The sequence below is a fragment of the Eublepharis macularius genome, chromosome 4, assembly GCF_028583425.1.
Source record: "Eublepharis macularius isolate TG4126 chromosome 4, MPM_Emac_v1.0, whole genome shotgun sequence".
NCBI lineage: Eukaryota > Metazoa > Chordata > Lepidosauria > Squamata > Eublepharidae > Eublepharis > Eublepharis macularius.
The window spans coordinates 185,117,184-185,144,792 of NC_072793.1; the positions used below are offsets into that span (position 1 = coordinate 185,117,184).

General features: G+C 43.1%; 1 pseudogene; it reads left to right on the forward strand.

Annotated features, from left to right (window-relative positions):
- LOC129328437 (zinc finger protein 208-like) overlaps positions 1-27,218 on the forward strand; it is a 114,564-nt pseudogene extending 87,346 nt beyond the window's left edge.
- Positions 27,219-27,609: the final 391 nt, after the last annotated feature.

Below are 27,609 nucleotides of genomic sequence, written 5' to 3' on the forward strand. Positions count from 1 at the left end.
CTCTGGACTTGTTTCAGGCATTTCATCGGTAACTGGCAACACAATCTGGCTTTCACTCTCATACCCGTGAAGCCTTTTCCAACTCCCATGTTCACATACACTTGCGGAGCGGCTATAAGATACCTTTTTGTTTTCATTGGTAAACCTGTAGGCCTTCATGCCACTCTGGTATCCAATGAATATCATCTTAGAGGCTTTTGGGCCCCCTTTTCTCCGCTGTTTTAAAGGGATATGCACCCAAGAAGTCATGCCAAACGCCCTTAATAACTTTAGATTAGGGTCCCTGTTGAAAAGTAACCTAAAAGGTATTTCATTCACAGCACGGGACCACAGACGATTTACCACATAACAGGCACAGATAATTGCCTCAGCCCAGTAAGTTTTTGGCAAACCAGCATCAGCTAACATAGCAGCCATTTTTTCTTGTATAATGGCACCATGCCTTTCTGCCAGACCATTTTCTTGTGGCACACTTGTATTTGCTACCCTGTGCAAAACACCATATTTATCACACCAGTGAGAGAATTGTGCAGACATGAATTCCCCCCCTTGGTCAGACTGGATGGCCTTTATGTCCAGCCCCAACTGTTTTTGTACCCTTTTTGCCCAAACCTTAAACAAATCAAACGTTTGAGACTTGTGTTTCATAACATACAGCCATGAGTACCGGCTAAAATCATCCGTTAGGACCAGGGCATAACAATTTTGAGAATGCCTTTTGGGGAATGGACCAATCAGATCCATGTGAATTAATTCAAGTGGCTTTGTAGACACCCGGCCACTTTTCTTAGCTACAGGGAATGCCTTTGTTTTGACTGCTTTGCAAACAGTGCAGTCTAGGAACTCTGAGCAGCTTGACACCTTTTCTCCCTTCAGGAGTGTTAGGGTTTTGTTTATAACCCCAAAGCTAGCGTGCCCTAAACGCCTGTGCAATAAATGCACACAATTGTCATGGCTACACTTGTTTGTAACCGTGTCAGCCTTTGCCTGCCTATTCTCTACAATATAAACATTGTTTCTCAGTTCCCCGTTCACCAGAACCTTGCCAGCTTTGCTTATTTGGCATTTGTCCCCCACAAACCGGACCTCAAACCCCTTTTGGGTCAACCTACTTACTGATAATAGATTATGGTCCAAAGAGGGAACACAATATACAGGCGCAAGGTCCTCCTCCAGAGCTGTAAACCGTACAGTTCCCATAGCACTCACTGGAGATTCTCTCCCATCTGCCAACAACACGGACTGCAGGTTGCTTTGTTGTAAATCATACAGCACCTCCTCTGAGTGGGAAAAGGAGTCTGAGGCGCCACTGTCAAGAATCCATTGGCAACGTTTATCTGCAGTAGATGCAGTGACCAGCCTCGCATGTTCATCTGGAATTCGAGGCTCCTGTACATGTCCTTGCTTCTGCTTCTGTTGTTTTCTTCTCCTGTCCGGGCAAAAGCAACGAAGGTGAGAAGTGGAGCCGCAGCTGTAACATCTTCTCACGGCTGCTGCTGACAGCTGGGTGACCTCCCGCTGCTTGTTAGCAACTCCTCCGCCGTCAGTGGCTGAAACCCCTCGATGGGCCCCTCCGTCTGCTCGTTGCTCCGTCCTTGAATGCCAGCCTCCGTATGTTGAAACACGAGCCTCTTCCTCAAGAAGACGAGACGTAACATAGGAATAAGTGAGTTTATCTGGCTCCAGGCTCTCAAGGCTTGCAATAAGAGGAAAATATACATCAGGCACACTTGATAATAGAATGTATGCCTTATCAGAGTCCTCCGTGGGCTTTCCACGAGCAGCCAGTTGCTGGAAACATTCCGTCAAACTGTTTATATGCTTCTGCATGCTCTCCCCCGGCTTGAGAGCAAGTCTGTAGAGGCGACGTGTCAGCATAATTAATGACCCTGCAGATGTTCTGGCATGGATCAGCTTCAAATCTTGCCAGGCCTTTGAACTGGTAGCCGAATCCCTGATGTGAAGCAGTTGGTCATCTCCCACAGCCAGCACGATATGAGCTAAAGCACGCTCATCTGCAATCTTTTCCGCATCATTGGGGGCTGCTGGGGGGTTGCTGACACTTTTCCACAGCCCCTCTCTCTTTAGAAAATGCTCCATACGCAACGACCAAATGGAGTAGTTCACGGAGGTCAGCTTCTCCACCAACACGACCGTACTCTGTGCCATACTTGCTTCTGCACCGGTCTGAGGGAGCTCGTTTGCCTCCTCCTCCTCCTGGTCACTGACACTTTCCACCGCCAATAATTCCTCCTCCGAGGGATCGCGGCCGTCAGGTGCCAACATCCACCACCGACTCTGTTGCGTCGCTACTTCAGTAGAGCCTCCTCAGCAGCCTCCTTGGTGCAGTCTATCTGGGCCCATAACCCTGTTGGAGGGTGTGTATTCAGCGTGACTGCACCAGCTTAAGGAGGATCCACAAAGAGTCCACACCTTGTTAGTTTAGCAAAGGTGTATAATACAATTTATTTATAGGTGGATAAAGAGCAATATATACAAGTTTACAGTCCAGAGAGACAAAGTGCTTCGCCTACACCTGGACTTGCAAGAAGCCCCAACCATACTGTACATGGTAGCTATATATACATGTAGACACCCAATCAGATACATGCATGAGTTTAGCTGAGTCATTCACTTCATGGTCTCCTGACTCTTAAGTTAACCATCTGACTCCATGTCACCTGATGTGTCTACCTGTCATACTGATCGTTCTGATCTAAAGCCTCTGCACACTGGCTTTTGACACTTAGATATCAACAATGTATTCTCAAGTATTTTGTAGATCGAGATGCCAATTTTCTGCTCTTTCCACCTCTCTGCCTATCTCCCCATCTCTGATCCAGCTTATTCTGTTCTTCTGGCCCTTCTTTTTATAATGCCCCCTCCTCACCTTCTGAAGGGGGGGATGGTGTGATGGATCTTGCTTTTCATTTCTACCTGCAAAATGTATCTTTGGTTCACTAAAGCTTATTCCCTGGAAAAAATTTGTTGTTTGTTAAGGTGCTACTGCCCTTAAAATTGGTTTTCCTGCTTTAGGCCAACACAGCTTCCTGCCTGAAACTCTTTCCATAACCCATGTACCCTTCATTGCTATGTGAGAGTGTAATGAGAAGTCAGTGCTGTTCCCTACAAGTAGTTTGTTCATGTTCTTGCTCTAGTTTTATCACTATTTCAGCTCTCTATTGTGTATCTCCTTGTTCTCAAATCTTTGCAAATATCCTTTTGCATGCCCTATTACAATGTTTATTGAATGTCCCTGCTGTTGATGGTAGTGATTTTGGCTCTGTAATCCACCCTGTCAGTTAGAAAGGCGGTGTATATAAAAAGTAAATAAATAAATGTGTATTCCGGTTTATAATCAAGTGCCATGTGGGTTCACTTTGCAAATGAAACTGGGGATGAGTACATGTGCAGATTCAATCCTGTGTTCAGCTGTATATGCACCAAACGTAACATGAGAATTACTCATACAAATAATGCATAAATTTGGGGGCATCCTGGTCCCAGAAACGACCCCCAAGTTTCAGAAGACTTGGACCCCAGAGTTCAGTTCCATGAGTCTCTGAACAAGCTGCCCCCAACAACTCTCTAAAGTTTCCTGTGCAGCTAGCCTTCCCCGTTCCCCCTGTCTCGCACTCGGGATTCTTGCTTGCTTGGGATTCTCTGGTTCAACATTACTCCCTTGCAAGCGTAGAGAATCTCAGTATTGAACCGGAGAATCTTATAGAGAATTTCTAAAGCGGGGGTAGGGGCGGGGGGCTGCCAAGCCGTGGAGTTTTAAAAGGTGGGTGGTGGTGGTTTGAAGGGCTCTTTAGGAGCTCGGGCAGGGAGACGGGCAGAATGGGATGGGCACCCACTCTGCCTGCCACCTCCTCCCCCACCCCACCAGCCTCGTGCCACTCTCCTGCAGCAGCAGTGTGGGGCACAGTTCTGCCCTCTTGCCACCACTAGCTCCCTGCTGCCAACGGATAATCCAGCCCAGCAGAGTCTGGCTTTGCCGGTTCCCTGGGACAACCCGGGATCAAGTGCTTGCGGGCAGCTTTTTCAGGGGCCCATAAAATTTGGAGAGGGAAAGGAGCTCCGCAGGGATGTGAGGCCAGGCAGTCCACTTTCTGGAGCTGGCATTGTCTCCAAGATCTCTGTAGTTTGGAGATCAGGAGTAATTCTGGGAGAGTCAAAGTGGGAATTCACAGCTGGGCCTCCAAGGCTTTAGTCCGACATTCTTGAGATGGGCCACCCTCAGGGCAACACGAGCACTTCAGGGCAGGAAGGAGGGGCTCTTCCTGCCTCTGCCTCCTCCGGTTCCCCATCAGGGGTGAAGAGGACGCTCACACTCACTCACCCTGCTCAGCTGCAGGGCTTCCTCCGAGGTCCGTCAGCGAGCAAAACAAGGTGCTCAGCCACTGACAAAAGGGCTCGTCCTCCTGCCCTCCTGGGATCCCCAAAATCTTGTAATTTTCTAACTTCCCAGTAGAGAGATCTTCGAGCTGCATCTGTCACAGCAAATTCCACCTCTGTCCTCGAAGGACATGGGTGCCCCCTGAAAGAAGGAAACATGTCCTGTATCTTTCTCTTTCTAGGCATTTAGGGAAGAAGACACAAACCCCACAGGCTAGTATTTTGAAGAAAAGGGAACACACCAACAAATAGCAACACAAATTAAATGTGATTATTTCCAGACCACCCCCCTCCTCCAAATATTGTCTTTTCTGCTTCAGTTTAGAGGCATATGGAGATGGCATTTGCATGCAATCCTCCTGTTTTAAATGGCTTTTGTCTGAAGAGGAGTTCTGTGCCAGTCTAAAGCTTGCATCTGGCCATGTCTTTTGTTGTGTTTTTTCTAACAACCTAAGACCTATTCAGCCCAGACCTTGATAGGGTGGGGGCAAGAGGTGGAGAGATGCTGTGTGTACAGTACCACAAACACACTTCTTCTCAGCTGCTTCACTGCATTTTGTGCATTTTGCAATCCCTACAGTCTGGGCAGGGTGAACCCAAGCAAGCGCCTGCATCTCAAGAGATTTGGGATTTACCACGAAAATTCTTCAAGAGGTAATAATCATATGACTGATAAACTGCAATATTAAGAGACACGGCTGGATTTCAAGTCCGAAGAACTAAAGGGAGGATTATTCTTATTGTTTGTAGTTCTTATTTTTGAATAAGAATACTGTCAAGGAATGAGCCCCGTGGCGCAGAGTGGTAAGCGGCAGTACTGCAGCCCAAGCTCTGCTCAGGACCTGAGTTCGATCCTGGTGGAAGCGGGGTTCAGGTAGCCGCTCAAGGTTAACTCAGCCTCCAGTCCTTCCGAGGTCGGTAAAATGGGTACCCAGTTTCCTGGGGGTAAAGTGTAGATGACTAGGGAAGGCAGTGGCAAACCACCCCGTCGTGATGTGACATCCCCCCATGGGTCAGTAATGACTCAGTGCTTGCAGAGGGGACCACCTTTACCTTTTTAATGTCAAGGAGGTTATGCGAAACTCAACCAGGGGTTTTTAAAGAAGCAGCAAACTATTTCCCCCAAATGCTCTGTCTCCTACCAGCCCCCTTCCTTCTCTTTTGTGTTCGTGCCTTCTTTTCAAGCGGTTTTCTCCCCTCTCTCATCCCTCCCTCCATTCTTGCCCTTTAGGAAATCTTAAATTCACCTTCCCTGCAGTCAAACAAAAGCCAAACTCTCCCTGCAAACAGTGAAAAGGAAAGACCCTCTTTAGCCCCCCTGAGACGAGGGGAGGGAAGTCAGGGCTTCAGCTTGTCAACTCTCCTGCACCCTTGGAGGAAAACATTCAGTCCTCTTCAGGGGTCCCTGCTGGAAATGGCAGTTCTCAGCTGGAGCGCAGTGCCAGAGCAGCAAACTTGGAGATCTGGAGAGGTTTCTGCCCATTGCTCTTTGTCTCTCTTCAGGCTCTCCCCAGCTGGCCTCCAATGGTGGACTGGCCAGGGTGTCAGCTTGCCCAATGGCCTGTGGGCCCTGTGGGCCCCTGATGAAGTGGGCCCCCTTAAACATTTGACAATATGTTAAAAATCCCCCGATTTAGAAGAGGAGAAAAATGGCAGCTGCCAGGGGATGCTCTAGAATTCCCTCCTAATCTCTATGGTAACATAGAGTAGAAGGCTAGAGTGCTCTGTCTGTTGGGCTGGTGGCTGCCTACTGTTCCCTCCCCCCCCCGCCCCCGTTCAGAGCTCATTAGCTCAGTGCAGGGACCCTCACCGGTTGGCTCCACTCCCCCTTCAGCCTGGGGTTGTGGACCCTCCACAGGGGGTGCTGGAGTAGGCAGTCCTCGCCCCCACCGAGCACGAGGTTTGCCTCCCAGGAGCTGCGGCTGCCTCCTGCCTGGCTGTCCTCCCGGTGCTCTGCCCTGCCACAGGAGAACAGGACAGAGGTGAGTCGCCCTCTCCACTTTCTCCCCCTGGGCAGCCAGCCTGGGCGGTCCTCTGTGTGTGTGTGTGCTGGGGGGTGGGGGGAGACTGTGGGGCCTGACAGGCAAGTGTAGTAAGTAAGCAAAAGAATGTGTTTGTGTATCTGAGTGTGTGCGTGCATGAAGGAGAAAGAAGGCTAAAGACAAGGCTAAGGAATTCACTGTCTGAGGAGAACTTGGAATCGTGCATGTTGCTGTCCATTGAAAAGGAATTGTTAGATGAGTTGGATGCAGAAGCAATGATTGACAGATTCGAACAATCATCTTAATATAGTGGACTGCATGAAATATGCTTCTGAACTACCTGTTAATGTGTAAAATGTTCAGTACAAGCAAGCTATTTAAAAATATCCACCATTTTAAAAAAATTTAAAATTACAAAATTCAATTATAACAATCTGTATTTACATTTAGTATCTACTGAATATTTCCAGTAATATATACAATATAAGTACACTGTAATTACTAACAAATATACATTTATTTTGCAAAAAAAATAATTATACCTTTTTCCACTTATGTATTTTTGAAAATTTTACTTATTTCTTATAAAAATTAAATTAAATGAGGGCCTTATAGTTGTGGGTGGGCCAGCGGCACCGCGGGACTTTATTTGCGTGCCACTCCTCAGGAACAGGGCTCAGCAGCTGTCTGGACCCCCAGTTATCAGCCATCCCGGAAACCCAGCCTGGGTGAGAGGATGGGGTGGATTACACTTGGGAGACGTTCCAACTCTGTGTGGAAGCAGAGGGCCAAGTGATAGCCAGTGGCAGCCAGGAATTCTGGTGGGACGAGGCAGCGGGCCATTACATGCAGGTGCCTGGTCCGTGCGAGAGCTCGTCCGCTGGAGGCCTGGAGCCCCCTTTCCAACCCCTGAAAAGCGCAAGCCGGATACCATCGCAGGAGCTCTGGCGGTGGAAATGGGTGTATCCGGAGCAGGGGGTGCCCGAGCCAACCGAGGGAGCAGAGCTGTGAGGGGGGACCGTTTGGATGCCCTTGTGGAAAAGTGCACATGATGCACCAAGACCTGCTAGCAGTGATTGGCCTGATGCAGGGCTGGGTAGATAGCGCTCGTGGCTTCCAGCTCACCCTGGCACCCCATGAGTTTGTCAAGATCGGGGACCCTGGATTATACCCCGCAGCCCCCAGGGAGGGTGAGGGGGGGCCCCGGTGCTCCCATGCAGACCCCTTTAGCCTCCCTGGATGGGCCCCTTTTGTCTCCTGGCAAACAGTATTTTTGACCCAGTCCACTGCTGCTGGGCTCTCCTGCAATGGGATATCAGGTGAAGGTGGATAGAACAGCCAAGGCCCCTCCTCTTCCAGGTTCCCAACTCCAATTTGGAGTCTTGTAGTCCCAGAGAACTACCATCCCCAGAAGGCTCAGCGAGCACCAGCGAGGCGAGCCTGCGCCTTCGAGGCGGGGAAGGGGCTTTGTTTCCCTCGGGAGAGGGAAGGCGGTCTTGGAGGCATGAAGTTCCGCGGGGGCTCTCCTCTGCCGCCTCTCCCTTGGCCGGGGGGCAACTTTAGCCTCTGCGCGCCTGCAAGGAAGGTGAGTTCGGGATTGCAGGGAGGGATCTGGGGCCGGGAGAGAAAATACGTGTGAATGGGAGGAAGGAGGAAGGACTGGGCGGGGGGAGCGCAGGGAGCGGGAGAGAGAGAGACACTCCTGGGGCAAGAGGTCTGCATGGGGCGCCTGTGTCCCCCCCCCCCACCCGAATGCACCCCTGCAAGCCGCCTGGGCTGATTTCTTTCGGCGCTGCTGGACGGACCGCTGGCCTGATCCGGAAGGGTCCTTTGTCCCTGCGGGGTCCGAAGATGGCTGCGCTCGCCCTGCGGGCTTTGGAAGGCGGCCCTTGTCCCCGCAGGAGGGCGAGGAGGGGTCTGGCCGCGCTTGGCTCGTGTCTTCCTCCGGAGCGGGAATCCCACTGAGCGCCGCTCTCTGGACCGGCCACTGGCCACTGGAGGTTCCCTTCCGAGGAGAAGAGCCGGGTCCCTGCCCGCCTCCGTGTCTGCCTCCACCTTCCGGCCTTCTCTGTGACACTGAGAGATCCCTGTCTTTCAGTGCTACAGCTCTGAAGATGCCAGCCACAGCTGCTGGAGAAACGTCAGGAACTACAATGCCAAGACCAGGGCAATACAGCCCAGAAAGCCTTCGACAATATATCATAGAGATGAAATCTGTCGGAAACAAAGCATAACTACTTCCTATGGCACGTTTAGCGGCATGGAAACTCCCTAGTTGGCGAGTGGCTACATCTGCAGGCAGTACCCAGTAGCATAGCATGTAGTTCCCGTCCCTACCAAGACATCTCTATGAGTTATTTCTTATGACACAGTCCTGTGATCTGGGTAAAAATCATTCACCTTTGCATAATTTGCAGAAAGCCAGTAGAGGGGGAGCTTTCCTTCCCTCCTCAGGCAGGCCTTTCCATAAAGTGGGGGGATACCACAGAGAAAGCACGTGTACGGGCAGCTGTTGATTTTGCCCCACTGCAGGGCGGTCCCTGCAGAAGGCCTTGTCCAGGTGAGTGAAGCTGCCTTGGGGGAACATAGGGGGAGAGGCCGTCACACAGGTACGAGAAGCTGAGGCCATGAAGGGCTTTGAATGGGGTATGGTCATGGGGAATACCACCGTTTGGATTATCTTGATCTTGGTCCCCAGAGAGACATCTTTATCTTTACGGATCTTTCCTACTTCCCTCACAGCTGCTCTTCCAAGTCTCAAATCTTCTTCTGATGTTTTCATTGCAGTCTTCCTTTTAATTGAGCCAAGGAATAGAAAATCTGAAACGATTTCCATTTCCCCAGTGTCAAGTTTAAAATTGTGAGATTCCTCACTAGTCATTACTTTAGTCTTTTTGATGTTCAGCTGCGATCCTGCTTTGGCCCTTTCTCCTTTAACCTTCATCAGTAGTCCTTTCAAGTCTTCACTATTTTCTGCCATCTGCGTATCTCAAATTCTTAATGTTCCTTCCACCGATTTTCACTCCACTGGTTCTAGTTTGCCACAAATGGGATGGTGAGAAAATCCCGTTCTTGTTTGAGTCGCTAGGCGAGCAGGCTGCTGAAGATCTTATTTGCAGTGTCTATGAAACAGAGATCTTTCCTCTCATTCTGAAAGAAACCAGTTGCATCTTCCTCCAACATACTGCCTACGTGACACAAAGCATTTTGGTTAGGAAGTCTTGCTCTCACACTGCGTTTTCTGATGTTTGGTCTTGGTTTTTATTCATTGTAATTGCAAAGACTAGTTCAATGGGAAATTTTCTGTTCCTGGAAGTATGGTAGTTTGTCCAGCAGCAGGTTTTGAAATTCAAACTCTTTGTAACCGTATTCAGTATTTGTAGAAGGGTTCTACGTATCAATCCGTGTTTGGGATTTAAGTTTCTTAGGAGAATTACAATTTCTCCTTTTTGTGTGGAGGGAATGCATTATTTGCTAAGGAGATTAAACATTCTGTGGAGTATTTTTCATTATTTTGTCAAGTTCTTTAGACTTTACTTCATCTATATTGTAATAACTATTGCTTCCTCCCACTGTTTTAACATTTATAGTGTTCTTGAAATAATCACACCACCCATTTGGGAGGAAAGATTGAAGACATGGAACGTTGAAGAATGGTTTGTGTTGTGAAAGTCATTCCATAGATTGCTGTTGTTATGTCACTTATCAGGCACGGTTGTGGTATTCTTATAGCACAGTTTGATACGGTTCTTTGTGTGGGGATGGTTTCGTTTCCCAGTTGGAAGACTTATTAGGCAAAGGTGTTGTCAGTTTGTGCTCGTGTTTCCTTTCAAGCTTGTTGTTTATAGTTGCTTAGCTTGATGAGTGTGGTACAACAGGTAAGATTTGTCTAAAATTCCCGCCTAATGGAAGGACTTTTCCCCCAAACTGGTATATCTGTTTGCGTTGTCAGGTTCAGAATGTATGTTCTTGCCTAACCGACTCCATTTTTAATCCTTTCAGTGTTCAAGTGCTTTCTTCACAGGTGCCAAGGTTCCCAGGCAGCTATCTCACAGAGACGGATTGTTTTGGCTACCGCTGTTCCACCAAGAACCGGCCTTGAAGGACTTTCGCTTTCCTAGCTTCAAAGGGACTGTTTTGAGAACTATGGGGGGAGGTTGGGCTTGCTGGGATCTGTTACTTTGTACCTCATGCTCTGCCTGTCATTGGTAACAATTCACATGTACCATCCTGAATATTGTATTCAGGCTCGTGGACTATAATGAATTGTTTTGTTACCAATCAATGTCAGAACTGTGGCTAGATAATATCCTTACTCCAGACTACCTTCTGCAATCAGAAAAAAGCCCGTTGTTTTCAAAAAGTTTACTGAAGAAAGAATTCATTATAGTCCACGAGCCTGAATACAATATTCAGGATGGTACATGTGAATTGTTACCAATGACAGGCAAAGCATGAGGTACAAAGTAACAGATCCCAGCAGGCCCAACCTCCCCCCCATAGTTCTCAAAACAGTCCCTTTGAAGCTAGGAAAGCGAAAGTCCTTCAAGGCCGGTTCTTGGTGGAACAGCGGTAGCCAAAACAATCCGTCTCTGTGAGATAGCTGCCTGGGAACATCCTGGCACCTGTGAAGAAAGCACTTGAACACTGAAAGGATTAAAAATGGAGTCGGTTAGGCAAGAACATACATGAGAGCATTCTGAACCTGACATGCGTGACATCTTTTAGTAGTTCTATGGCTTACCGTAAGAGCCTCCACTGATACTACACTGGCTTCTTCGCTGTTAGGAGAGAGCATTAATACTTAATTTTCTGCACTTTAAACTGATTATTGTGCAGTCCTTGCTCCTTTAAAGTAAGATGGCTGCTATTCCTTTCTAGGCTTCTGCAATATTTTTTTTCCTTATTCCAGTAAGAGATGTCACAATGTTTGATATCCAAATGTTTTATACGAACAATATTCCCACAACCTGCTGGTCCATCTGCAAAGTATCTTCGGAGTGTTTGCAGTACACATTGTATTGCAGATAGTATTTCTTCTATTATTAGTAGTTATTCTGGTGTACCTTGTAGCTAATGCTTTGTTAAGCAGGCCTTGGCTGCCCTTAACAAAAAGGGCAGCCAAGGCCAGGCAGGTAGGAGTAGGCGAGTAAGACCTGGGGTGCAACAGCCTGGCCCTTTCAGCATCATATAAGAGAACAGAATTTTGATCAGAACTTTTCTGAGTTAAGGCAGTCAACTTTGGTTTGATGCACTGCATTCTTTCAATCCATTGAGTGCTCACGTCTAAATGAACAGGTGGGAAATCTTTTCTTCTTTCAGAGCTCTCCCGTGTCCTTTGAGGAGGTAGCCGTGTTCTTCACGGAGGAAGAATGGGCTCTGCTGGATCCGGGCCAAAGAAAACTCTACTGGGAAGTGATGGAGGAAAATTACCAGACTGTGGCCTCCCTTGGTAAGGATCTTTTCCCTTATATCATGGACATGGAAGAAAAGCAAGAAGGTGGCATCTTCTTTTGACCCTCTTTGTTTTCAGAGCACGCTTTCCTTTGCCAAAGAGGAAGAAACGGATGTCCCACACCTGGGGAATCTATATCCCCTGTGAACAAAAGCATTAGACACACTCATTCTGTAAAGAGAAATCTGTTGCTGAAGGGAGCCCTGTTCAGGAGAGATGGGCAACACCCAGTTAGGTTCACGCTTGCCAATCCCTTCACTTCCTGTTTCCTTCTTCAGCCTTTCTGTGTTTCAGTTCCGTTCGAAGCTGGCCCCTTGGGTGTTAGTAAGGCACTGCGACCACTAGATCACACGGGCATTGATAGCCCAAGGAAGTGGCTGAAGCCCCTTAGTTTTGTATGAAACGGGGTATTTTTCACCATCACTGTCTGTGCTGCCACAGTTAAACAACGAAGCCCTTGACTTCCCAGTAGAAACTTCTTTCAATTAAAGTTCTCAGATCTTGCCATTCAAAGCCAAAGCAAAATAGTTGTAAAATCAACATACAGAGAAAACTACAAACTTAGAATCTAATGGCAAATATTTTACTCTCACAGAGAGAGCATAGTTATTACCAGTTTCCTTTCCCACACAACCAGATAAAGCAGTGCTTGTAATTTATTGTTGAATTCTTATATGGAAAGAAGAAACACAAGAAAAAAGTGCTTAGCGCAATCTAAAGAGTATCTAATAGAAATATATATAAACTAGCAACAAAGCCTGTCATGGGGTAAAATAGAGCAGTGTAAGGTCTGTTGCCCACTGTCCCTCCATATTGTTATTCAGTTTATGATATCATAGAATTGTAGAGTTGGAAGGGGCCATACAACCCCCTGCCCATTGCAGCATCAGCCTAAAGCATCTCTGACAAGTATTCATCCAGCCTCTTCTTGAAAACTACCAGTGAGGGGGAGCTAACCACCTCCCTAGACAGCTGATTCCACTTTTGAACTACTCTGATCGTGAAAAAGTTTTTCCTAATATCCAGCCGGTACCTTTGTGCATGTAATTTAAGCCCATTGCTTTGGGTCCTACCCTCTGCTGCCAACTGGAACAGCTCCTTGCCCTCCTCCAAATGACAGCCTTTCAAATATTTAAAGAGAGCAATCATGTCCCCCCTCAACCTCCTCTTCTCCAAACGAAACATTCCCAGGGCCCTCAGCCTTTCCTCGTAGGGCTCAGTCTCCAGACCCCTGATCATCCTCGTTGCTCTCCTCTGCATCCTCTCGATTTTGTCCACATCCTTTTTGAAGTGAGGCCTCCAGAACAGCACACAATACTCCAGGTGTGGCCTGACCAAGGGAGGGGCTATGACCTCCTGCGATTTCGACGCATATTTAGTTTACAGTCCACTATTACCCCAAGATCCCTTTCACATATACTACTGCCCAGAAGTGTATCCCCCATCCAGTATTTGTGCTTCCCATTTTTGGGGCCTAGATGTAATACTGTGCATTTGTCTTTGTTGAATTGCATCCTATTCACAGCTGCCAACTTCTCCAGAGTATTCAGGTCTTGTTGAATTTTAGTTCTATCTTCTTGGGTGTTTGCTACTCTTCCCAATTTGGTATCAACAGCAAATTTAATGAGCAGCCCTTCCACTCCTTCATCCAGATCATTGATCAAAATATTGAAAAGTACCAGGCCCAAAACTAAGCCCTGTGGCACCCCACTGGACACCTCCCTCCAATCTGATGAAATGCCATTGACCACCACTCTTTGGGTGCGGTCCTCTAACCAGTTCCCTCTCTATCAAACTGTCCTATAGTACACTCCACAGTCTTCCAGTTTGCCCATCAGAATGTCATGGGGGAACCTTATCCAAAGCTTTACTGAAATCCAGATAAATCACGTTAACAGAGTTCTCCCGATCCAGTAAGCTGGTCACTCGATCAAAGAAGGAAACCAGGTGGGTCTGGCAAGATCTGTTAGGAACAAAACCATGCTGACTTCCCTGGATGATATGTTGCAATAGCCTCTTGCACCTGCTCCCTGTTGCTTTCCAGATTCCAGGACGGGCGAGCCCTTATCTTGGATGGCTCACTGCAGCAGCCTTGGGACAGCTCCTTCCACCCTGCTACTGATTGTGTTCGGCTGGGAGAGCCGGAGGGGTGGGAGAACAGGCAAATGGGTTGATATAATGTATCCTGTGCTCAAGGTGTCATTCTTAACAAGAGACCTGTGTACAGCCAGACGCCTTTAACTGCTTCTGTGTAACCTATGAACATATGTATCGAGAAGCGTGTGATATCTCAATAAAGACCCATTTACTCTCTCTTGCATTTCTTGCTGCAAGGGTTGGGAGTCACCTTCAATGTATCCTGTCTTCCATAGACTGACAAGCGGGCTCTAGAAAGGGGAGGGCAGGCAGGCGAACATTGCCACCTGCTCCACATCTAATCTCAGCCATGTTAAGGGGCGGTGGGCATTGCCTCCTGCTCCACGCCTTACCCCAGGTGGGTGAATGGAGGAGCGGGTATTGCCTCCTGCTCCACGCCTGATCCCAGCCGGGTGAAAGTGGGAGGTAGGCATTGCCACTTGCTTCAATCCTGATCCCAGCTGTGTGAAGGTGGGGAGCAGGCATTGCCATCGTCTCTGTGTCTAATCCCAGGAAGGTGAAGGCGGGGTTGGGCATTCTCACCGGCTCTGCTCTTGATCCCAGCCAGGTGAAGGTGGAGGCCGGCATTGCCACCTGCTCCGTGCCTGATCCCAGCCACCTGAAGGGGTCGTGGGCATTGCCACCTTCTCCACATCTGATCCCCATTACTTACTTACTAAATAACTCTTAAAGATACAATGAAACAAAATGAAGTCAAAATTAATTATTCTTTATACTGTGCAGAGAGAAAAGGAAGGCAAACAAGTCTATATCAGCTGGCAGAAATAATAACACATGTCAATATATATTCAAAGTGCAAAAGTGCTTACAATTTTTTTTAACAAAGTGCCAGTGTTAAAGTGACCATGCCTCCTATAAGTAGGTAAAGTTAGATAACGCACAAGTTCATACAGTATATAGTGCAATCCAAAATGGGAATTAATGTAACATTAAATAATCTCTAGTATCTTCATTATTTCTTTTTTTTAAATAAAATTTTATTAAAACTGTAAAACACAACTATAAACTGTTAAACAATAAGCACACAAAATTTAAAAACATGCGTAAAGTCAAAGCAAGTAATAAGTAACAATTAAATATACAAAGATTTATAACTCACAAGAAGTCTATGTTAATAATGAGTAGTGATTATACTAAGTAATGCTTATTGCAGTATAAGGAATTATAGTTGATCTCGTAAAGAGAGGGAATTCTTACAAAGTACACCAGATACTCTATGAAACTAAGAGATATTTTATATATTTGCATATGTATGAAAAAATTTTAGGCCGGGCTCAGAGCTGTTATATTCCAGATATTCAAAAAATGGAAACCATTTCTCCATAAAATTAGTTGTTCTTGGGAAGTGTTCTACTTGATAGATTTTATCATACAACTTTTCCGATATATAATGGTCCCAAATTTTTTTTTGCCAGCTGTCAATTGAGGGGATAGCCTTAGATTTCCAAAGTGTAGCTACTGCACTCTTTGCAACTACTAGTAAGGTGGTTATTAGGTTTCTCCTTAATGTGGGGATATGGGTCTGCCAATTATCCCATTGATCTAACAGGATAATTTCTGGTGCCAGAGGAATTTCATATCCTGTTATTTTCCAGATTTCCTTTAGCACTTCTTTCCAAAATGTTTCTATATGCTTGCACCTTGCACCTCCACCAGCAGTGCGCAAAATCTCCTTCTCCAAAATCTTTCCAGCAATTAGGGGAGGATGAGGAAAAGATCAGGAATATTTTCTTTGGAGTTATATACCATCTGTTAACTATTTTGTAGGTTTGCATCTTAGTGACAATTGACTTTGAGGTATAGGCATTGGAAGACCAAATTTTTCCCCATCTTTCTGTAGACTGCTGTATTTGACAATCCTTGTTCCATTGGGCTTGAAATTTCCATAATTTATGTTTTTGGATGGACAGCATTATATTGTAAATTTTGGATAACAAACCTTTTTTATGAAGAGAAGGAGAGTCTAATAAACATTATTAGGTAATTATTTTTGATAAATTGATGTGATCAGCCAAATTTTGTAATTGGAAGTACCTAAACCAGTGGATTTTATGATTCATGATATTCTCTATTTCCAATTTTTCTGCTAATCCTTTATGCATGGTTATATCTATTAATCTAGTTATTTTTTCTCGGCTCCAAAATTCTGAAAAGGATTTATCATGACTCTGAGGTAACCAATGCTGGTGCATGAATGTAGAATATCTTGATATCGCTGGAACTAGGTATTTTCTATTCTTGTCCCATATTCTCAGTAAGGAAGCTAAATAATTGTTTTTTTTAAATTTTCTTAGGACTATCGAACATTTCCAAATTATATCACTTATGGTATATTTTCCCAAGATAGGTTGAAATATTTTAGCCCAAATTGGGGGATTTGCTTGATTGAGAATATATAGTACATTAGCCAATCTAGCTGTGGTATGATAGTTGTAAAGGTCTGGATATTTAAGACCTCTATTTGAACGTTTCTGGCGCAGTATTTCAAAGGCAATTCTCGGCCTTTTGTTTTCCCAGAGAAATTTGTTTAGCATACTTTACCATTGGTGTAATTGTTTTCTTGGAATATTAATTGCAATGGTCCTCAACAGGTAGAGTATTTTGGGGAAAGAAATGACTTTACTAGATGTAACCTATCGTACCATGATAGATGCAGGTTGGTCCAGTTGTTAAGAAGTAGTTTAATTTGTTTCATTATTTCTGTGTGATTCAGTTTAATGAATGAGTTGATGTTGGATGAAATGTTTACTCCTAAATAGTGAATTTGCTTCAAGGCTATTTGATACTTGTAATTTTTTTAGATTTGTTTACAAATTATTCCCAAAGCCCAGTTGTTGGAGGATCGACTGCAGATATATTGGTTCCAGCGAATCGAAAGCTTTTTCAATGTCTAAGGAAAGAAAGGCTGTTTTTATTTTGTTTGTCTTGCAATGAGATATTAAGGTCTTAAAAATGTTTTCAGTTATATCCCGACCAGGAATGAAACCGGATTGGTCTATGTGCGCATATTCAGAAATGAAAATGTTTGTTTGTTTTGTTACGATTGTTGTGAAAATTTTGTAGTCATGATTCAACAAGGAGATAGGTCTGTATGAAGTCGGATTTGTGGCATCCTTTCCTTGTTTTGGGATTACTATAATAGTGGCTCTAGTCCATGACTGGGGGATTTGACCTGTTTCCATTATCATATTACATGTGTCCTTGAGGGGATGTAGTAACAAAGTAGCATATTTTTATAGAATTCTGAAGGGAAATCATCTGGGCCAGGGGCTTTATTATTTTTCAAATATTTGTTAGCCTCTTGTATTTCCTGGGTAGAAATATTACTGTCTAAAAATTTTCGGGGCTCATCTTTTAGTTTTTTAGCGTTGTCTAGCGTTTGCCAAAAGCTAGAAATTTTTTGTAGATCAAGGTTCCTTGAGGTATACAACTCTTTGTAGAAACCACTAAATATTTTAATGATTTCAGTAGATTTTGCATGTAGTTTTTTGTGTTGATCACATATGAGATTTATATAATTTGCCGAATGTTTCTTTTTGACCCTATGCGCTAGCATTTTCAACATTTTAGGTGAGTTGAACCAAAATCTTTGTTTGGTGTATAACATATTCTTTTGAATTGTATTAATTTCTAGAGAATCTAGCATTTTATGTTGTATTCTTAGTTTATGATAGTTTTTTTACTTCCTGTTTTTTTGTGTTGTTCTTCGAGAGATTTGATAGTTTTAAGTAGTTCCAGTTTTTGAGTGTTTCTTTGTTTGTTAATCTGGGCCGATAGAGCAATAACATGTCCTCTAATTACAACCTTAATGGTGTCCCATAAAATATGGGCTTTGACATCATCAGTTGAATTATCAGCTATTGTAGTCTCTAATGCTTTTTCAATTTCTTTAGAAGCAGATTGTGTGGAGTAGTATTTTTGGTAAGCACCACATATTCAGATCTTGCTTTGCATTACCAAGATTAATACTAATATTAATAGGTGCATGGTCTAAGATTAAGATTGCTTCAATATCTGAATCAACAACTTCCCCAACAAGTGAATCTGAGATTAAAATGTAGTCTATTCTGGTATAGACTCTGAAGCATGCTGAAAAATATGTATATTTTTTTCATTTTGATGCCAGTGTCTCCATATATCTACTAATTGATTGTTCTCAATGATAGAGTCTAGCCTTGTTACTTTGTTTCTCCTTCCCTGTTTTTTGTTTTTATATCTTTTATTTATTAAATTTAGATTTGTTCAAATTGTAGTTTATTACGTAATTTAGGTCACTCCCAATGATCACCTCTCCCTCCTTAAATTGTGTGAGTTGTAGTTTCTTCAATGAACTGCAACTGATTGCTGTATGGAGCATATAGAGAAACTATAATGTATGTGCGATCCTCTATCATCCCCGTTAGAAAAATGTATCTACCATTAGGGTCCATCAACACTTTTTTGTATTGAAATGGTACTTTATTTGATATCAGAATAGAAACTCCTCTGGATTTTGACGTGCCAGTGGCATGGAATTGGGTCTGGATCCAGCTAGCTTTCAATTCGTTGTCATGTTATGGATTAAAATGCGTTTCCTGTAATGTAATGATGTGCGATTTTGTTTTAGCCAATTGGGCAAGAATACGTTTGCGCGTAATCGGGTTTCCCAGTCCTCTTACATTGTAGGAGGTAAATTTAATTGTAGAACACATATTTATGGTTAATTGAAATTAGAAGTGATTTCCTAGACTTCACCACCCGTCTAGTAGATAAGTTATTGTTACTAAAGTTACTTGGGTGAGATATGACAGCTGAGTGTGTTAATTTATTATTATTATTATTCTTTTTTTGTTTATCAATCACAATAGAATGTTCTGTTTATAGGCTATACAACACTAATGTGTCTATAAGATTTGTGCAGATTATCAAATTTTGTCTCTATACAATACCACAATTACTACCTTGGTCTTTTGTACTTATTTAAAGCTATGTATTCTAAATGTCCTTACTTTAGTTCAGTTACTTTATATATACATATAACTTAATAAGTTGCTGTTTTTAACCCTGTGATAATGCTATAATTCAACAAATTTTGTTGTCCAAATTTCTAAATTTTATAGTGTAGAATAACTTCTTGCAGTATTGCTAATAAACAATTTATCGCTTAGGCAACCTTAAATTAAAAAATAACAGTATAAATTATTAAAAAGGCAATGTGAGTTGTTAAATTAAACTTAATGATCAGTTTGTGTCAACTTGAGTATTGAGTCTACAATTTTAGTTTATAGAAATGACAATTGAGTATGTAAATATCCCCTTATCCCTTCTCTTATAACTCTAATTCCCCTTCCCTTTCACCCTCCCCCCTTTCTTGAGTACTTATATAAATCTAGTAATACAATATCACCCCTTGTATTACTCCCCCTAATTAAAATATTAATATAATTATTAACACCCCCTCTGTTAATTAATAAAATTTTATTCTGGTCTGAAAGGTTTTAGACTCAGATAATTAATTTTTTAAAATTAATACTAATAAATATCTAAAAAAGAACTAGTTCACTCTCCTTTCTTATTTTATAACCCAGTTAATTACAGCCTTATATTGTTATATCACTTCCTGAGTCTTGATGAGAGCTCGAAATTCAGATAGGAATATATAAATATAGATTTGCTGTCTAAAAATAAAGTTTTATACAGTTAATAATCTTACTCTACCCTTAAATAAGTAATATGTATTCCTAATGTTATATGAAACTTACTGTTACACTATTGTATTGGTAATTTATCCCCCCCACCCTTCCCTCCCTGATTCCCCTATTAGTTTAAACCTGAACAATCCCTTGTACTTAACCCTAAAAAATCTAATCTAATATTAATTATAGATATATAAGTAAAAGATTAAAATAAAACCTAGATTTAAATATAACTATTTTTAATGACTTTAGCTAGCAGCACCTGTATACTACTGTATTAAAACACACAGTAATAATTACCACCGGCAATAACGAGGTGCTGCTACCCAGAAACACTAGGAGCACACACAGAAAATCACACCCTCCCATCCCCCAAAATAATTTTGTTTGGTTTAGTTGAAAACAAGGCAGTCTGCCACAAAATCTTAAGTAGGGGGCACAGAGATCTTGCTTCCCTTCAAAGGCAATGATGACATCGATGGTGAGTTTTCTCTTCTGAGATTGCCTCTAGGTCTCCATGTTGGTTTCTACATCTAGGTCTTGTAGCAATTTCCATCCTGACTCTTCATCCGACGCAATGAGAAATTTGCCTTTGTGAAGAACTGACAGCTTTGTCAAGTTCAGCCATCTATATTTAATACTTAAATGCCGGAGAGTTGCTGTTATTGCCTTTAACGTTTTTCTTTTTTCAAGGATCTCTCCTGGTAGGTCTGTGTAGATTGAGACTGTTTTGCCCTCGTGCTGAAAAAAGCCTTTTTTCCTTGCCACTTCTAGGATCTTTTTTTTAGTATGGTAATCTGGCAATTCAACTAATATGTCTCTAGGAGAGTCTTTGACACTTTGTTTCCTCGCTCCAATTCTGTAAGCTTTAGTTACAGTCAGTGTTATGCCATCCTCCAAACCAGCCATGAAGTTATATAGGCAGTTACATCAACTTTTTGTGTATATCTTTCCTCCACCCCTCTCAGTTTAATATTTTTTTGTCTTGCATTTAATTCTAGTTTAAGTACTCTGTCTTGTAGTGATTCATTTATTGTTAGAAGCCTTTTTACTTCATTACATGCTGTTGTGCTTGTCTCCTTCGCTTCTTCTGATTTTGTAGCCACTCTTTGAATTTCTAAGCGCATATCTGAGATTTGATCAAGAAGTGGCTTAATCGCAAGCAAGAATTGTTGTTGAATATTGATTTCTAATCTTGACAGTTTCAGATCTAACTGTTCTGTGGTTTCTGGCTGTAATAGAACAGTGGCAGGCTGCGCGTCTGCCATCTTAACAGCTGAGGCAAACAGGCTCTCTGATGTCTGTTTTTTGTTCTGAGGGGGGAAAACCTCCTGCTGGCTTTTAAATGTGTTTGTCTGATTTCTCTTTTTATCAGAGTCAGATTTTCCCATAATATTTGCTTATTTTACCAGTTTAAATGACGATGCTGAGGTATTTTGGGGGTTGGGGGGGATGGAGATTCTTCAGTTAGCATCCATCTTCAATAGAACTGAAGCCACACAATATCTTCATTATTTCTAATTCAGTTATAAACACATTCTCAGTAACCACAAGGGGTCTACATGAGCGTAATCCTCCTGTTTCAGTCACCCTTCATCACAGCAGTTACATAGCTAAAATGAATAATAAATAGTCCATCATAATCACAAATAAATATTTAAAACACAATATTGCCCACTGGATACATACTCATATCGTGAAGTCAAATACAGTTCACAAGAGAATCACCAGGCACAGTGGCCAGTCGCTTCCAGGCGCTTGAATAGCATCACAGATGTAATCATGAATTTATTGTGAATGAGCTGAATGAAGCCAAAGAAAGAATTAAAGGGCCAGAGAAACAAAGTGGGAGTCCTCACAAGAGAGCTGAAAGATCATTATTAATATTAAGCCCTTTGGGGTGAACACAATTTAGCTTGAAAATCCACCAGCTGTTCAGAATCATTCGACAGGAAGCTGGCACTTCTCCTGTTCTGCCCTTGCTTTTACAAGAGTGTCCCACTAGCGATTATCTCCAGCTTCAAGTGTTTGAAAAGTTTTTTAGCTTCTCTTGACCTGATTGGGAACCCAGATACAGCTGTTTAATCTCCTTTACATCGAGACTTGTGAGTCCCCAAGGGATCTCCCACCCGGGAGACGGCAACCACCTTGCTTCTGGTTGCAGGAGTCCACCTAGAAAAGAAATCACATGAGGACAGTGTTATAAGAATTTAGTTGGATTGCAAGTCTCTATTGAATAATTGAGAAAGTGAAAATTGTGCCATTGAGCTTCAAAGACTCTTTGATGTGTCTTTAATATTATGTGGATTCTCAGATGTGAATACATTGTAATTAACTGCTTAGATTCTCAGATGTGAACACATTTGTATTTGTGATTTGTGACTGTGTGAGTTCATTTTTGCACTATGCACTTTAGGCTCTAGGATTGTGAAGTTACTGACATTAAATAATGATATTAAACAGTTGTAATAATTAGTCATGGTGCACTTTAAAAGACATTACTGTTTCCGTGGTTTTTTTTCCTGTTCCTTGTTAGCATCCCTGCAGGGCCCCTTTTGTTTAGTTAAGCTGAGTAATAGCAAGCAACTAGTTATCACGTACAGCCCAAAAGACAAATAAATGGGTACTAGATCAAATAAAGACTGCATTCTCCCTAGAAGCAATGTTTTTGTCATTGTTGCTCCCTAGAAGCTACAGTGACAAAACAAAACTGAGTCTATCGTACTATAGTCACAACATGAGAAGATGAAATTCTCTGGAAAAGCCAATAATGCTAGTGCTAGGAAAAATGGCAGCAGGAAAAGGGGAAGACCTAAAACAAGATGGCTTGATTCAATAAAAGAGGCAACATCATCCAGTTTGCGGGATGTGAACAGGAGGTCTTTCATTCATAGGGTCGCCATAGGTCGGAGATGACTTGACAGCACTTAACATACACATATGTAGACAGACGTGTCTTTTCTATGCACGGCTCCAGTCTCTGATTTTAACTGTTTCCATATCTTTTTCCTTTCATGTAAACAAAGTCAATAAACTGTGACAAAGTCAATAAACTGTGACACTGAGAGATCTCTGTCGTTTGGTGCTACACCTCTGAAGATACCAGTCACAACTACAATGCCAAGACCACGGCTATACAGCCCGGAAAATCCACAACAACCAAAGTCAATAAAATTTAAGATTTTCTAAAAATGCATTTCTTATTCCATTTTGTCTCCATGTGCATTCTAAATCAATACAAAAACACACATTGACCTTAACAGCAACTTTCTGCAGCAGAACAAAAAAATCCTTGTTATCTCTTTCTCCCTTTCCAAGACCACCGTGGTTAGATGTTGCTGAAGTTTCTCCAGGTCCCTGGGAGTCACTGTAGAAAATGCCTTTTACTACTTACTGTACCCACTAATTAGTATTTTATTCCTTTTTATCGTAATTGACTCCTTTCTCTCTTTCCTCAGTTGCAGGTAGAAGAGAGGTGGCAAGTGAGAAGGAACGAGAAAGAGTGGAAAGAGAGGAAGATCTGTATCTGGAAGTGAAATCTAGACCTCAATTGGTACAAAAAAGACAACTCAGATGGAAAATGGAAGCAAAGCAGAAGAAGTTGGTTGCCTGCCAGAGCAGGAAAATGCAGGAGGACTCAGTCCAAGATGAAATAAAGATGAGAAAAAGATGGCAAAAGGGTTCCATGACTGAGAAAAGGTTCAGCTCCAGATTCAATCTGAAAAAATATCAGAACGTTACAACATGCCGGAAAAGATATAAATGTTTGGCCTGTGGAAGGAGCTTCCAATGGAGTAGTGAACTAAGTGCACATCAGAAGACTCACACAGAGAAGATGCCATATAAATGCTTAGAGTGTGGAAAGAGCTTTTTTTCTAATAGCCATCTTACTGCACATCAAAGGATTCACACAGAGGAGAAGCCGTATAAATGCTTGGAGTGTGGAAAGAGTTACTTTTGGAATAACCACCTAACTGAGCATCAAAGGATTCATACTGGGGAGAAGCCATATAAATGCTTGGAGTGTGGAAAGAGTTTTTCTCACAATTCTAGCCTACCTAGGCATCAAAGGATTCACACTGGGGAGAAGCCATATAAATGCTTGGAGTGTGGAAAGAGTTACTTTCGGAATAACCACCTAACTGAGCATCAAAGGATTCACACAAAGGAGAAACCGTATAAATGCTTGGAGTGTGGAAAAAGCTTCTCTGAGGCAAGTGCCCTAAAGAAACATCAAAGAATGCACATAGGGAAGAAGCCACTTAAATGCTTCGACTGCGGAAAAAACTTTTTTTGGAATTGCAGCCTAACTCGGCATCAAAGAATTCACACAGGGGAGAAGCCATATAAATGCTTGGAGTGTGGAAAGAGCTTTTCTTGCAATAGCAGCCTAACTGTGCATCAAAGGATTCACACAGGGGAGAAGCCGTATAAATGTTTGGAGTGTGGAAAGAGATTTTCTCGGAATTTCTACCTAAGTTCTCATCAAAAGTTTCACAGAGGGGAGAAGTTGTATAAATGCTTGGAATGTGGAAAGAGTTTCTTTGAGAATGGCAAGCTAACTGCACATCAAAGGATTCACACAGGGGAGAAGCCGTATAAATGCTTGGAGTGTGGAAAGAGCTTTTCCCAGAATGGTAGCCTAACTAGGCATCAAAGGATTCACACAGGAATTCTCCTTATACGGGAAAAGCCATATAAATGCTTGGAGTGTGGGAAGAGCTTTCCTTCGAATAGTGAGCTAACTGTGCATCAAAGGATTCACACAGGGGAGAAACCATATCAGTGCTTGGAATGTGGAAAGAGCTTTTCTTGCAATAGCAACCTAACTGTGCATCAAAGGATTCACACAGGGGAGAAACCATATAAATGTTTGGAGTGTGGAAAGAGCTTTTCTTCGAATGGTGAGCTAACTGTGCATCAAAGGATTCACACAGGGGAGAAACCATACCAGTGCTTGGAGTGTGGAAAGAAATTTTCTCAGCATGGTCACCTAACTGTGCATCGAAGGATTCACACAGGGGAGAAACCATATAAATGTTTGGAGTGTGGAAAAAGTTTCTCTCGGAATCACAGCCTAATTTTGCATCAAAGGATTCACGCAGGGGAGAAGCCATATGAATGCTTGGAAAGTTGAAAGAGGTATACCCATAGCTGTTGTCTGAACTTACATCACGAGAAACCCATCTAATCACAGTTAGCATTCTTCTCATCAAGTTTGCAAATTTCTCTGCATTTAGTCAAAAGGAGTATTGAATACCCCCTGAATTTATTCTATTTTCCCATTATTTGTTTTGTAATATTTGCTAATTTTATTTTAGGTGGTTTGATATTTTTGATTCTCTTATGTAAAAATTGAACAGATTTCATTTCCTGACAAGAGTAGTTACGTATATATTGCCTTAATTTAGCTTTTCTTTTGGCACTTGAGAGCACAAAGAAACACATTTATCTCCATGAGTATGAAGTGGCGGTGAGCATTAGTACCTGCTCTGCACCTGATCCCACCTGGGTGATGGCGGGGTACGGGCATTGCTATCTGCTTTGCTCCTCATCCCAGGTGGGTGAAGGTGCATGGCAGCCTTTGCTACCTGCTATGTTTCTGATCCCAGCTGGGTGAATGCGGGGATGAGCATTGTCACCTGCTCCACTCCTGATCTTTTTTTTTTTTTCTTTTTTTATTATAATTTTTCATAACTACAAAACACTACACCAGACTATCACAAGGAAAGGGAAGAGGGAAGGGACAAAGGGGAGTGGAAAAAGAAAAAGGGGGGGGAATGAACTACAAACACTAAACACTACACTTCAGTGTTTCCCTTCATACTGTCATAATACAAAAATAGCTCCATAGAATAATGATGGAGTGGTTAATCATACAGAGAATAAACATTTCAAATTCTGATTAAACTTTCCTCCCCCTTCTGGGTCCCGGACGCAATTCTCTCTGTGCAACTGCTGTTGCAATGCTCTCCTCCCCCCCCCTCCGGCTCCTCCTTTTCTTCGTTCTTGGTGCAGCAGAGTTCTGGGTTTTTATTCTCAAAATCCTTTAGTTGATCTTCTGATAATATCTTATAGGCCTGATCTTTATATCTGAACCATATTCCTTCCGGGAATAACCATTTGTACTTTATTCCATGGTCCCTCAGAAGAGCTGCAAACTTTTTATATTTAAAACGCCGTTTCCGGACTAGAAATGGAACGTCCTTCAAAATCTTGACTTTCAAACCCATAAAGTCCAAATCCGCATTGTATGAGTTATATAGGATGGTGTCCCGAATCTTTTTAGTTGAAAAGTCAATAATGATCTCACGAGGCAACTGTCGCTTTGTTGCATATTTTGAAGAAGCCCGACGGACCTCCAAAATGGCGCTTTTAACCTCTTCTTTAGTCGTCCTCGCGGGTGTCGCCAGTAGTTCCGAGACCAAATCCCACAGATCCTCATTTTCCTCCTCTTTCACGTTTTGGAGACGCAAAATTGTCTGCGTTCGTTCCACTTGTAGCCCGATCAGTTGGTTCTCCACCAACTTCAGCTCCTTTTTTGTAGCCTTCACAAGTGACGCACTTTCCAGAGCAGACTTTTCTGCCCCCCCCGCTGCTGCCTTAATGGTTTTCACCTCGCTTTCAATTAAGCCCACCCTTTGATCAGTTTCGTTCAGCTTGTCAACAAAGGGTTTTATGGCTTCCACCACCGCCCTGCGCACCAATTCTTCGAGCGACTCCCCTTTCTGCAAGGTGGCCGAGATTGACTTACCGAGAGCGGGACTTTGCTTCTTTGCTGCCATTTGGGGGGGGGGGGGGCGCCAACAAAATTCTGGAACTCCACGAAGGGGAAGAGCGAGTCTTCTTCAGATCAACCTCTCCTTCACAAACGCTTGTAGAACAGAAGGGATTCGCTTGTTTACAGGCTTCCGCCTGTTTCTTTTACTTGCCGTTTCTCGTTGCCCGGCGGCACTCGAGGCGCCGCGCACATCTGCCGGCCTCCATAGGGACAAACGGGCAATTCCCTCCCCGCATTGATTTCGGGGAGTTCTTCCCGCCGCGTCCCGGACCCTGGCTCCCTCCCTGGGAGTCCTGGGGGCTAATCCTTGCAGATCAGCCGCCCGGTCAGGGTGCCCGGTCGTTTCCTCCCGGACCAGCCGAGAGGAGCGTCCGGCATGGCTGAGAAAACGAAACCGAATCCTCCACTCCTGATCTTTGATAACAACAAGGGGAGATCACCCGGCCAGGTTAAACACACTCAGTATACAGCCCGGGGAAAAAAGATTTCAGGAAATCACGAAACAATTTTTAGAAAATTTTTAAATACTGCCAAGTGCCAAGTGCAAGAATAATATAATAAATACAATATCAAGAAATTCAACCGGTTGAGACAAAGTTCATACGGTAAAGAGTCCAACTGGTGAAGATCGAACGTTTAATAACTTTCTCTTTCTTTTTTTTCATAGATAGACCATCAGATTATCTAGAAGAACTAAAGCTGAACATTCCTTCAAACATACAGCCGATGGGTTTTTGCTAGCAGATTTCCAGTTCCCGTTTTGTGCTCTCACTTCCTCACAGGCATAGTTTCCAAAGACTGAAATAAAGTTATTTATAAAAAATCTTCTGTGTACATATTATAAAACAGAGATATAGTTCTAAAATGTGGTCACCAAACTCAATTCTCACACATCACTCAGTTGGCAAACGACGGAATCATACCATAGAGATTTCTGGGCTCCTAACAATTAAATACCCTCATACTGAAGGACCAGTCACTTAAAGGGACAGTTACCTCTTGAGCACTTAGGAAAATACCAGTGCTCACTACAGTAATTTACAAAATACATGTATACAAATATTTACAGCTTCATTTTGTCATAATCGCATATAGCAGTTTAGAAATTCCAAATCGTCCAGTTTATACAACAGTGGCTTCCCAAATATAGAGGACCCCACA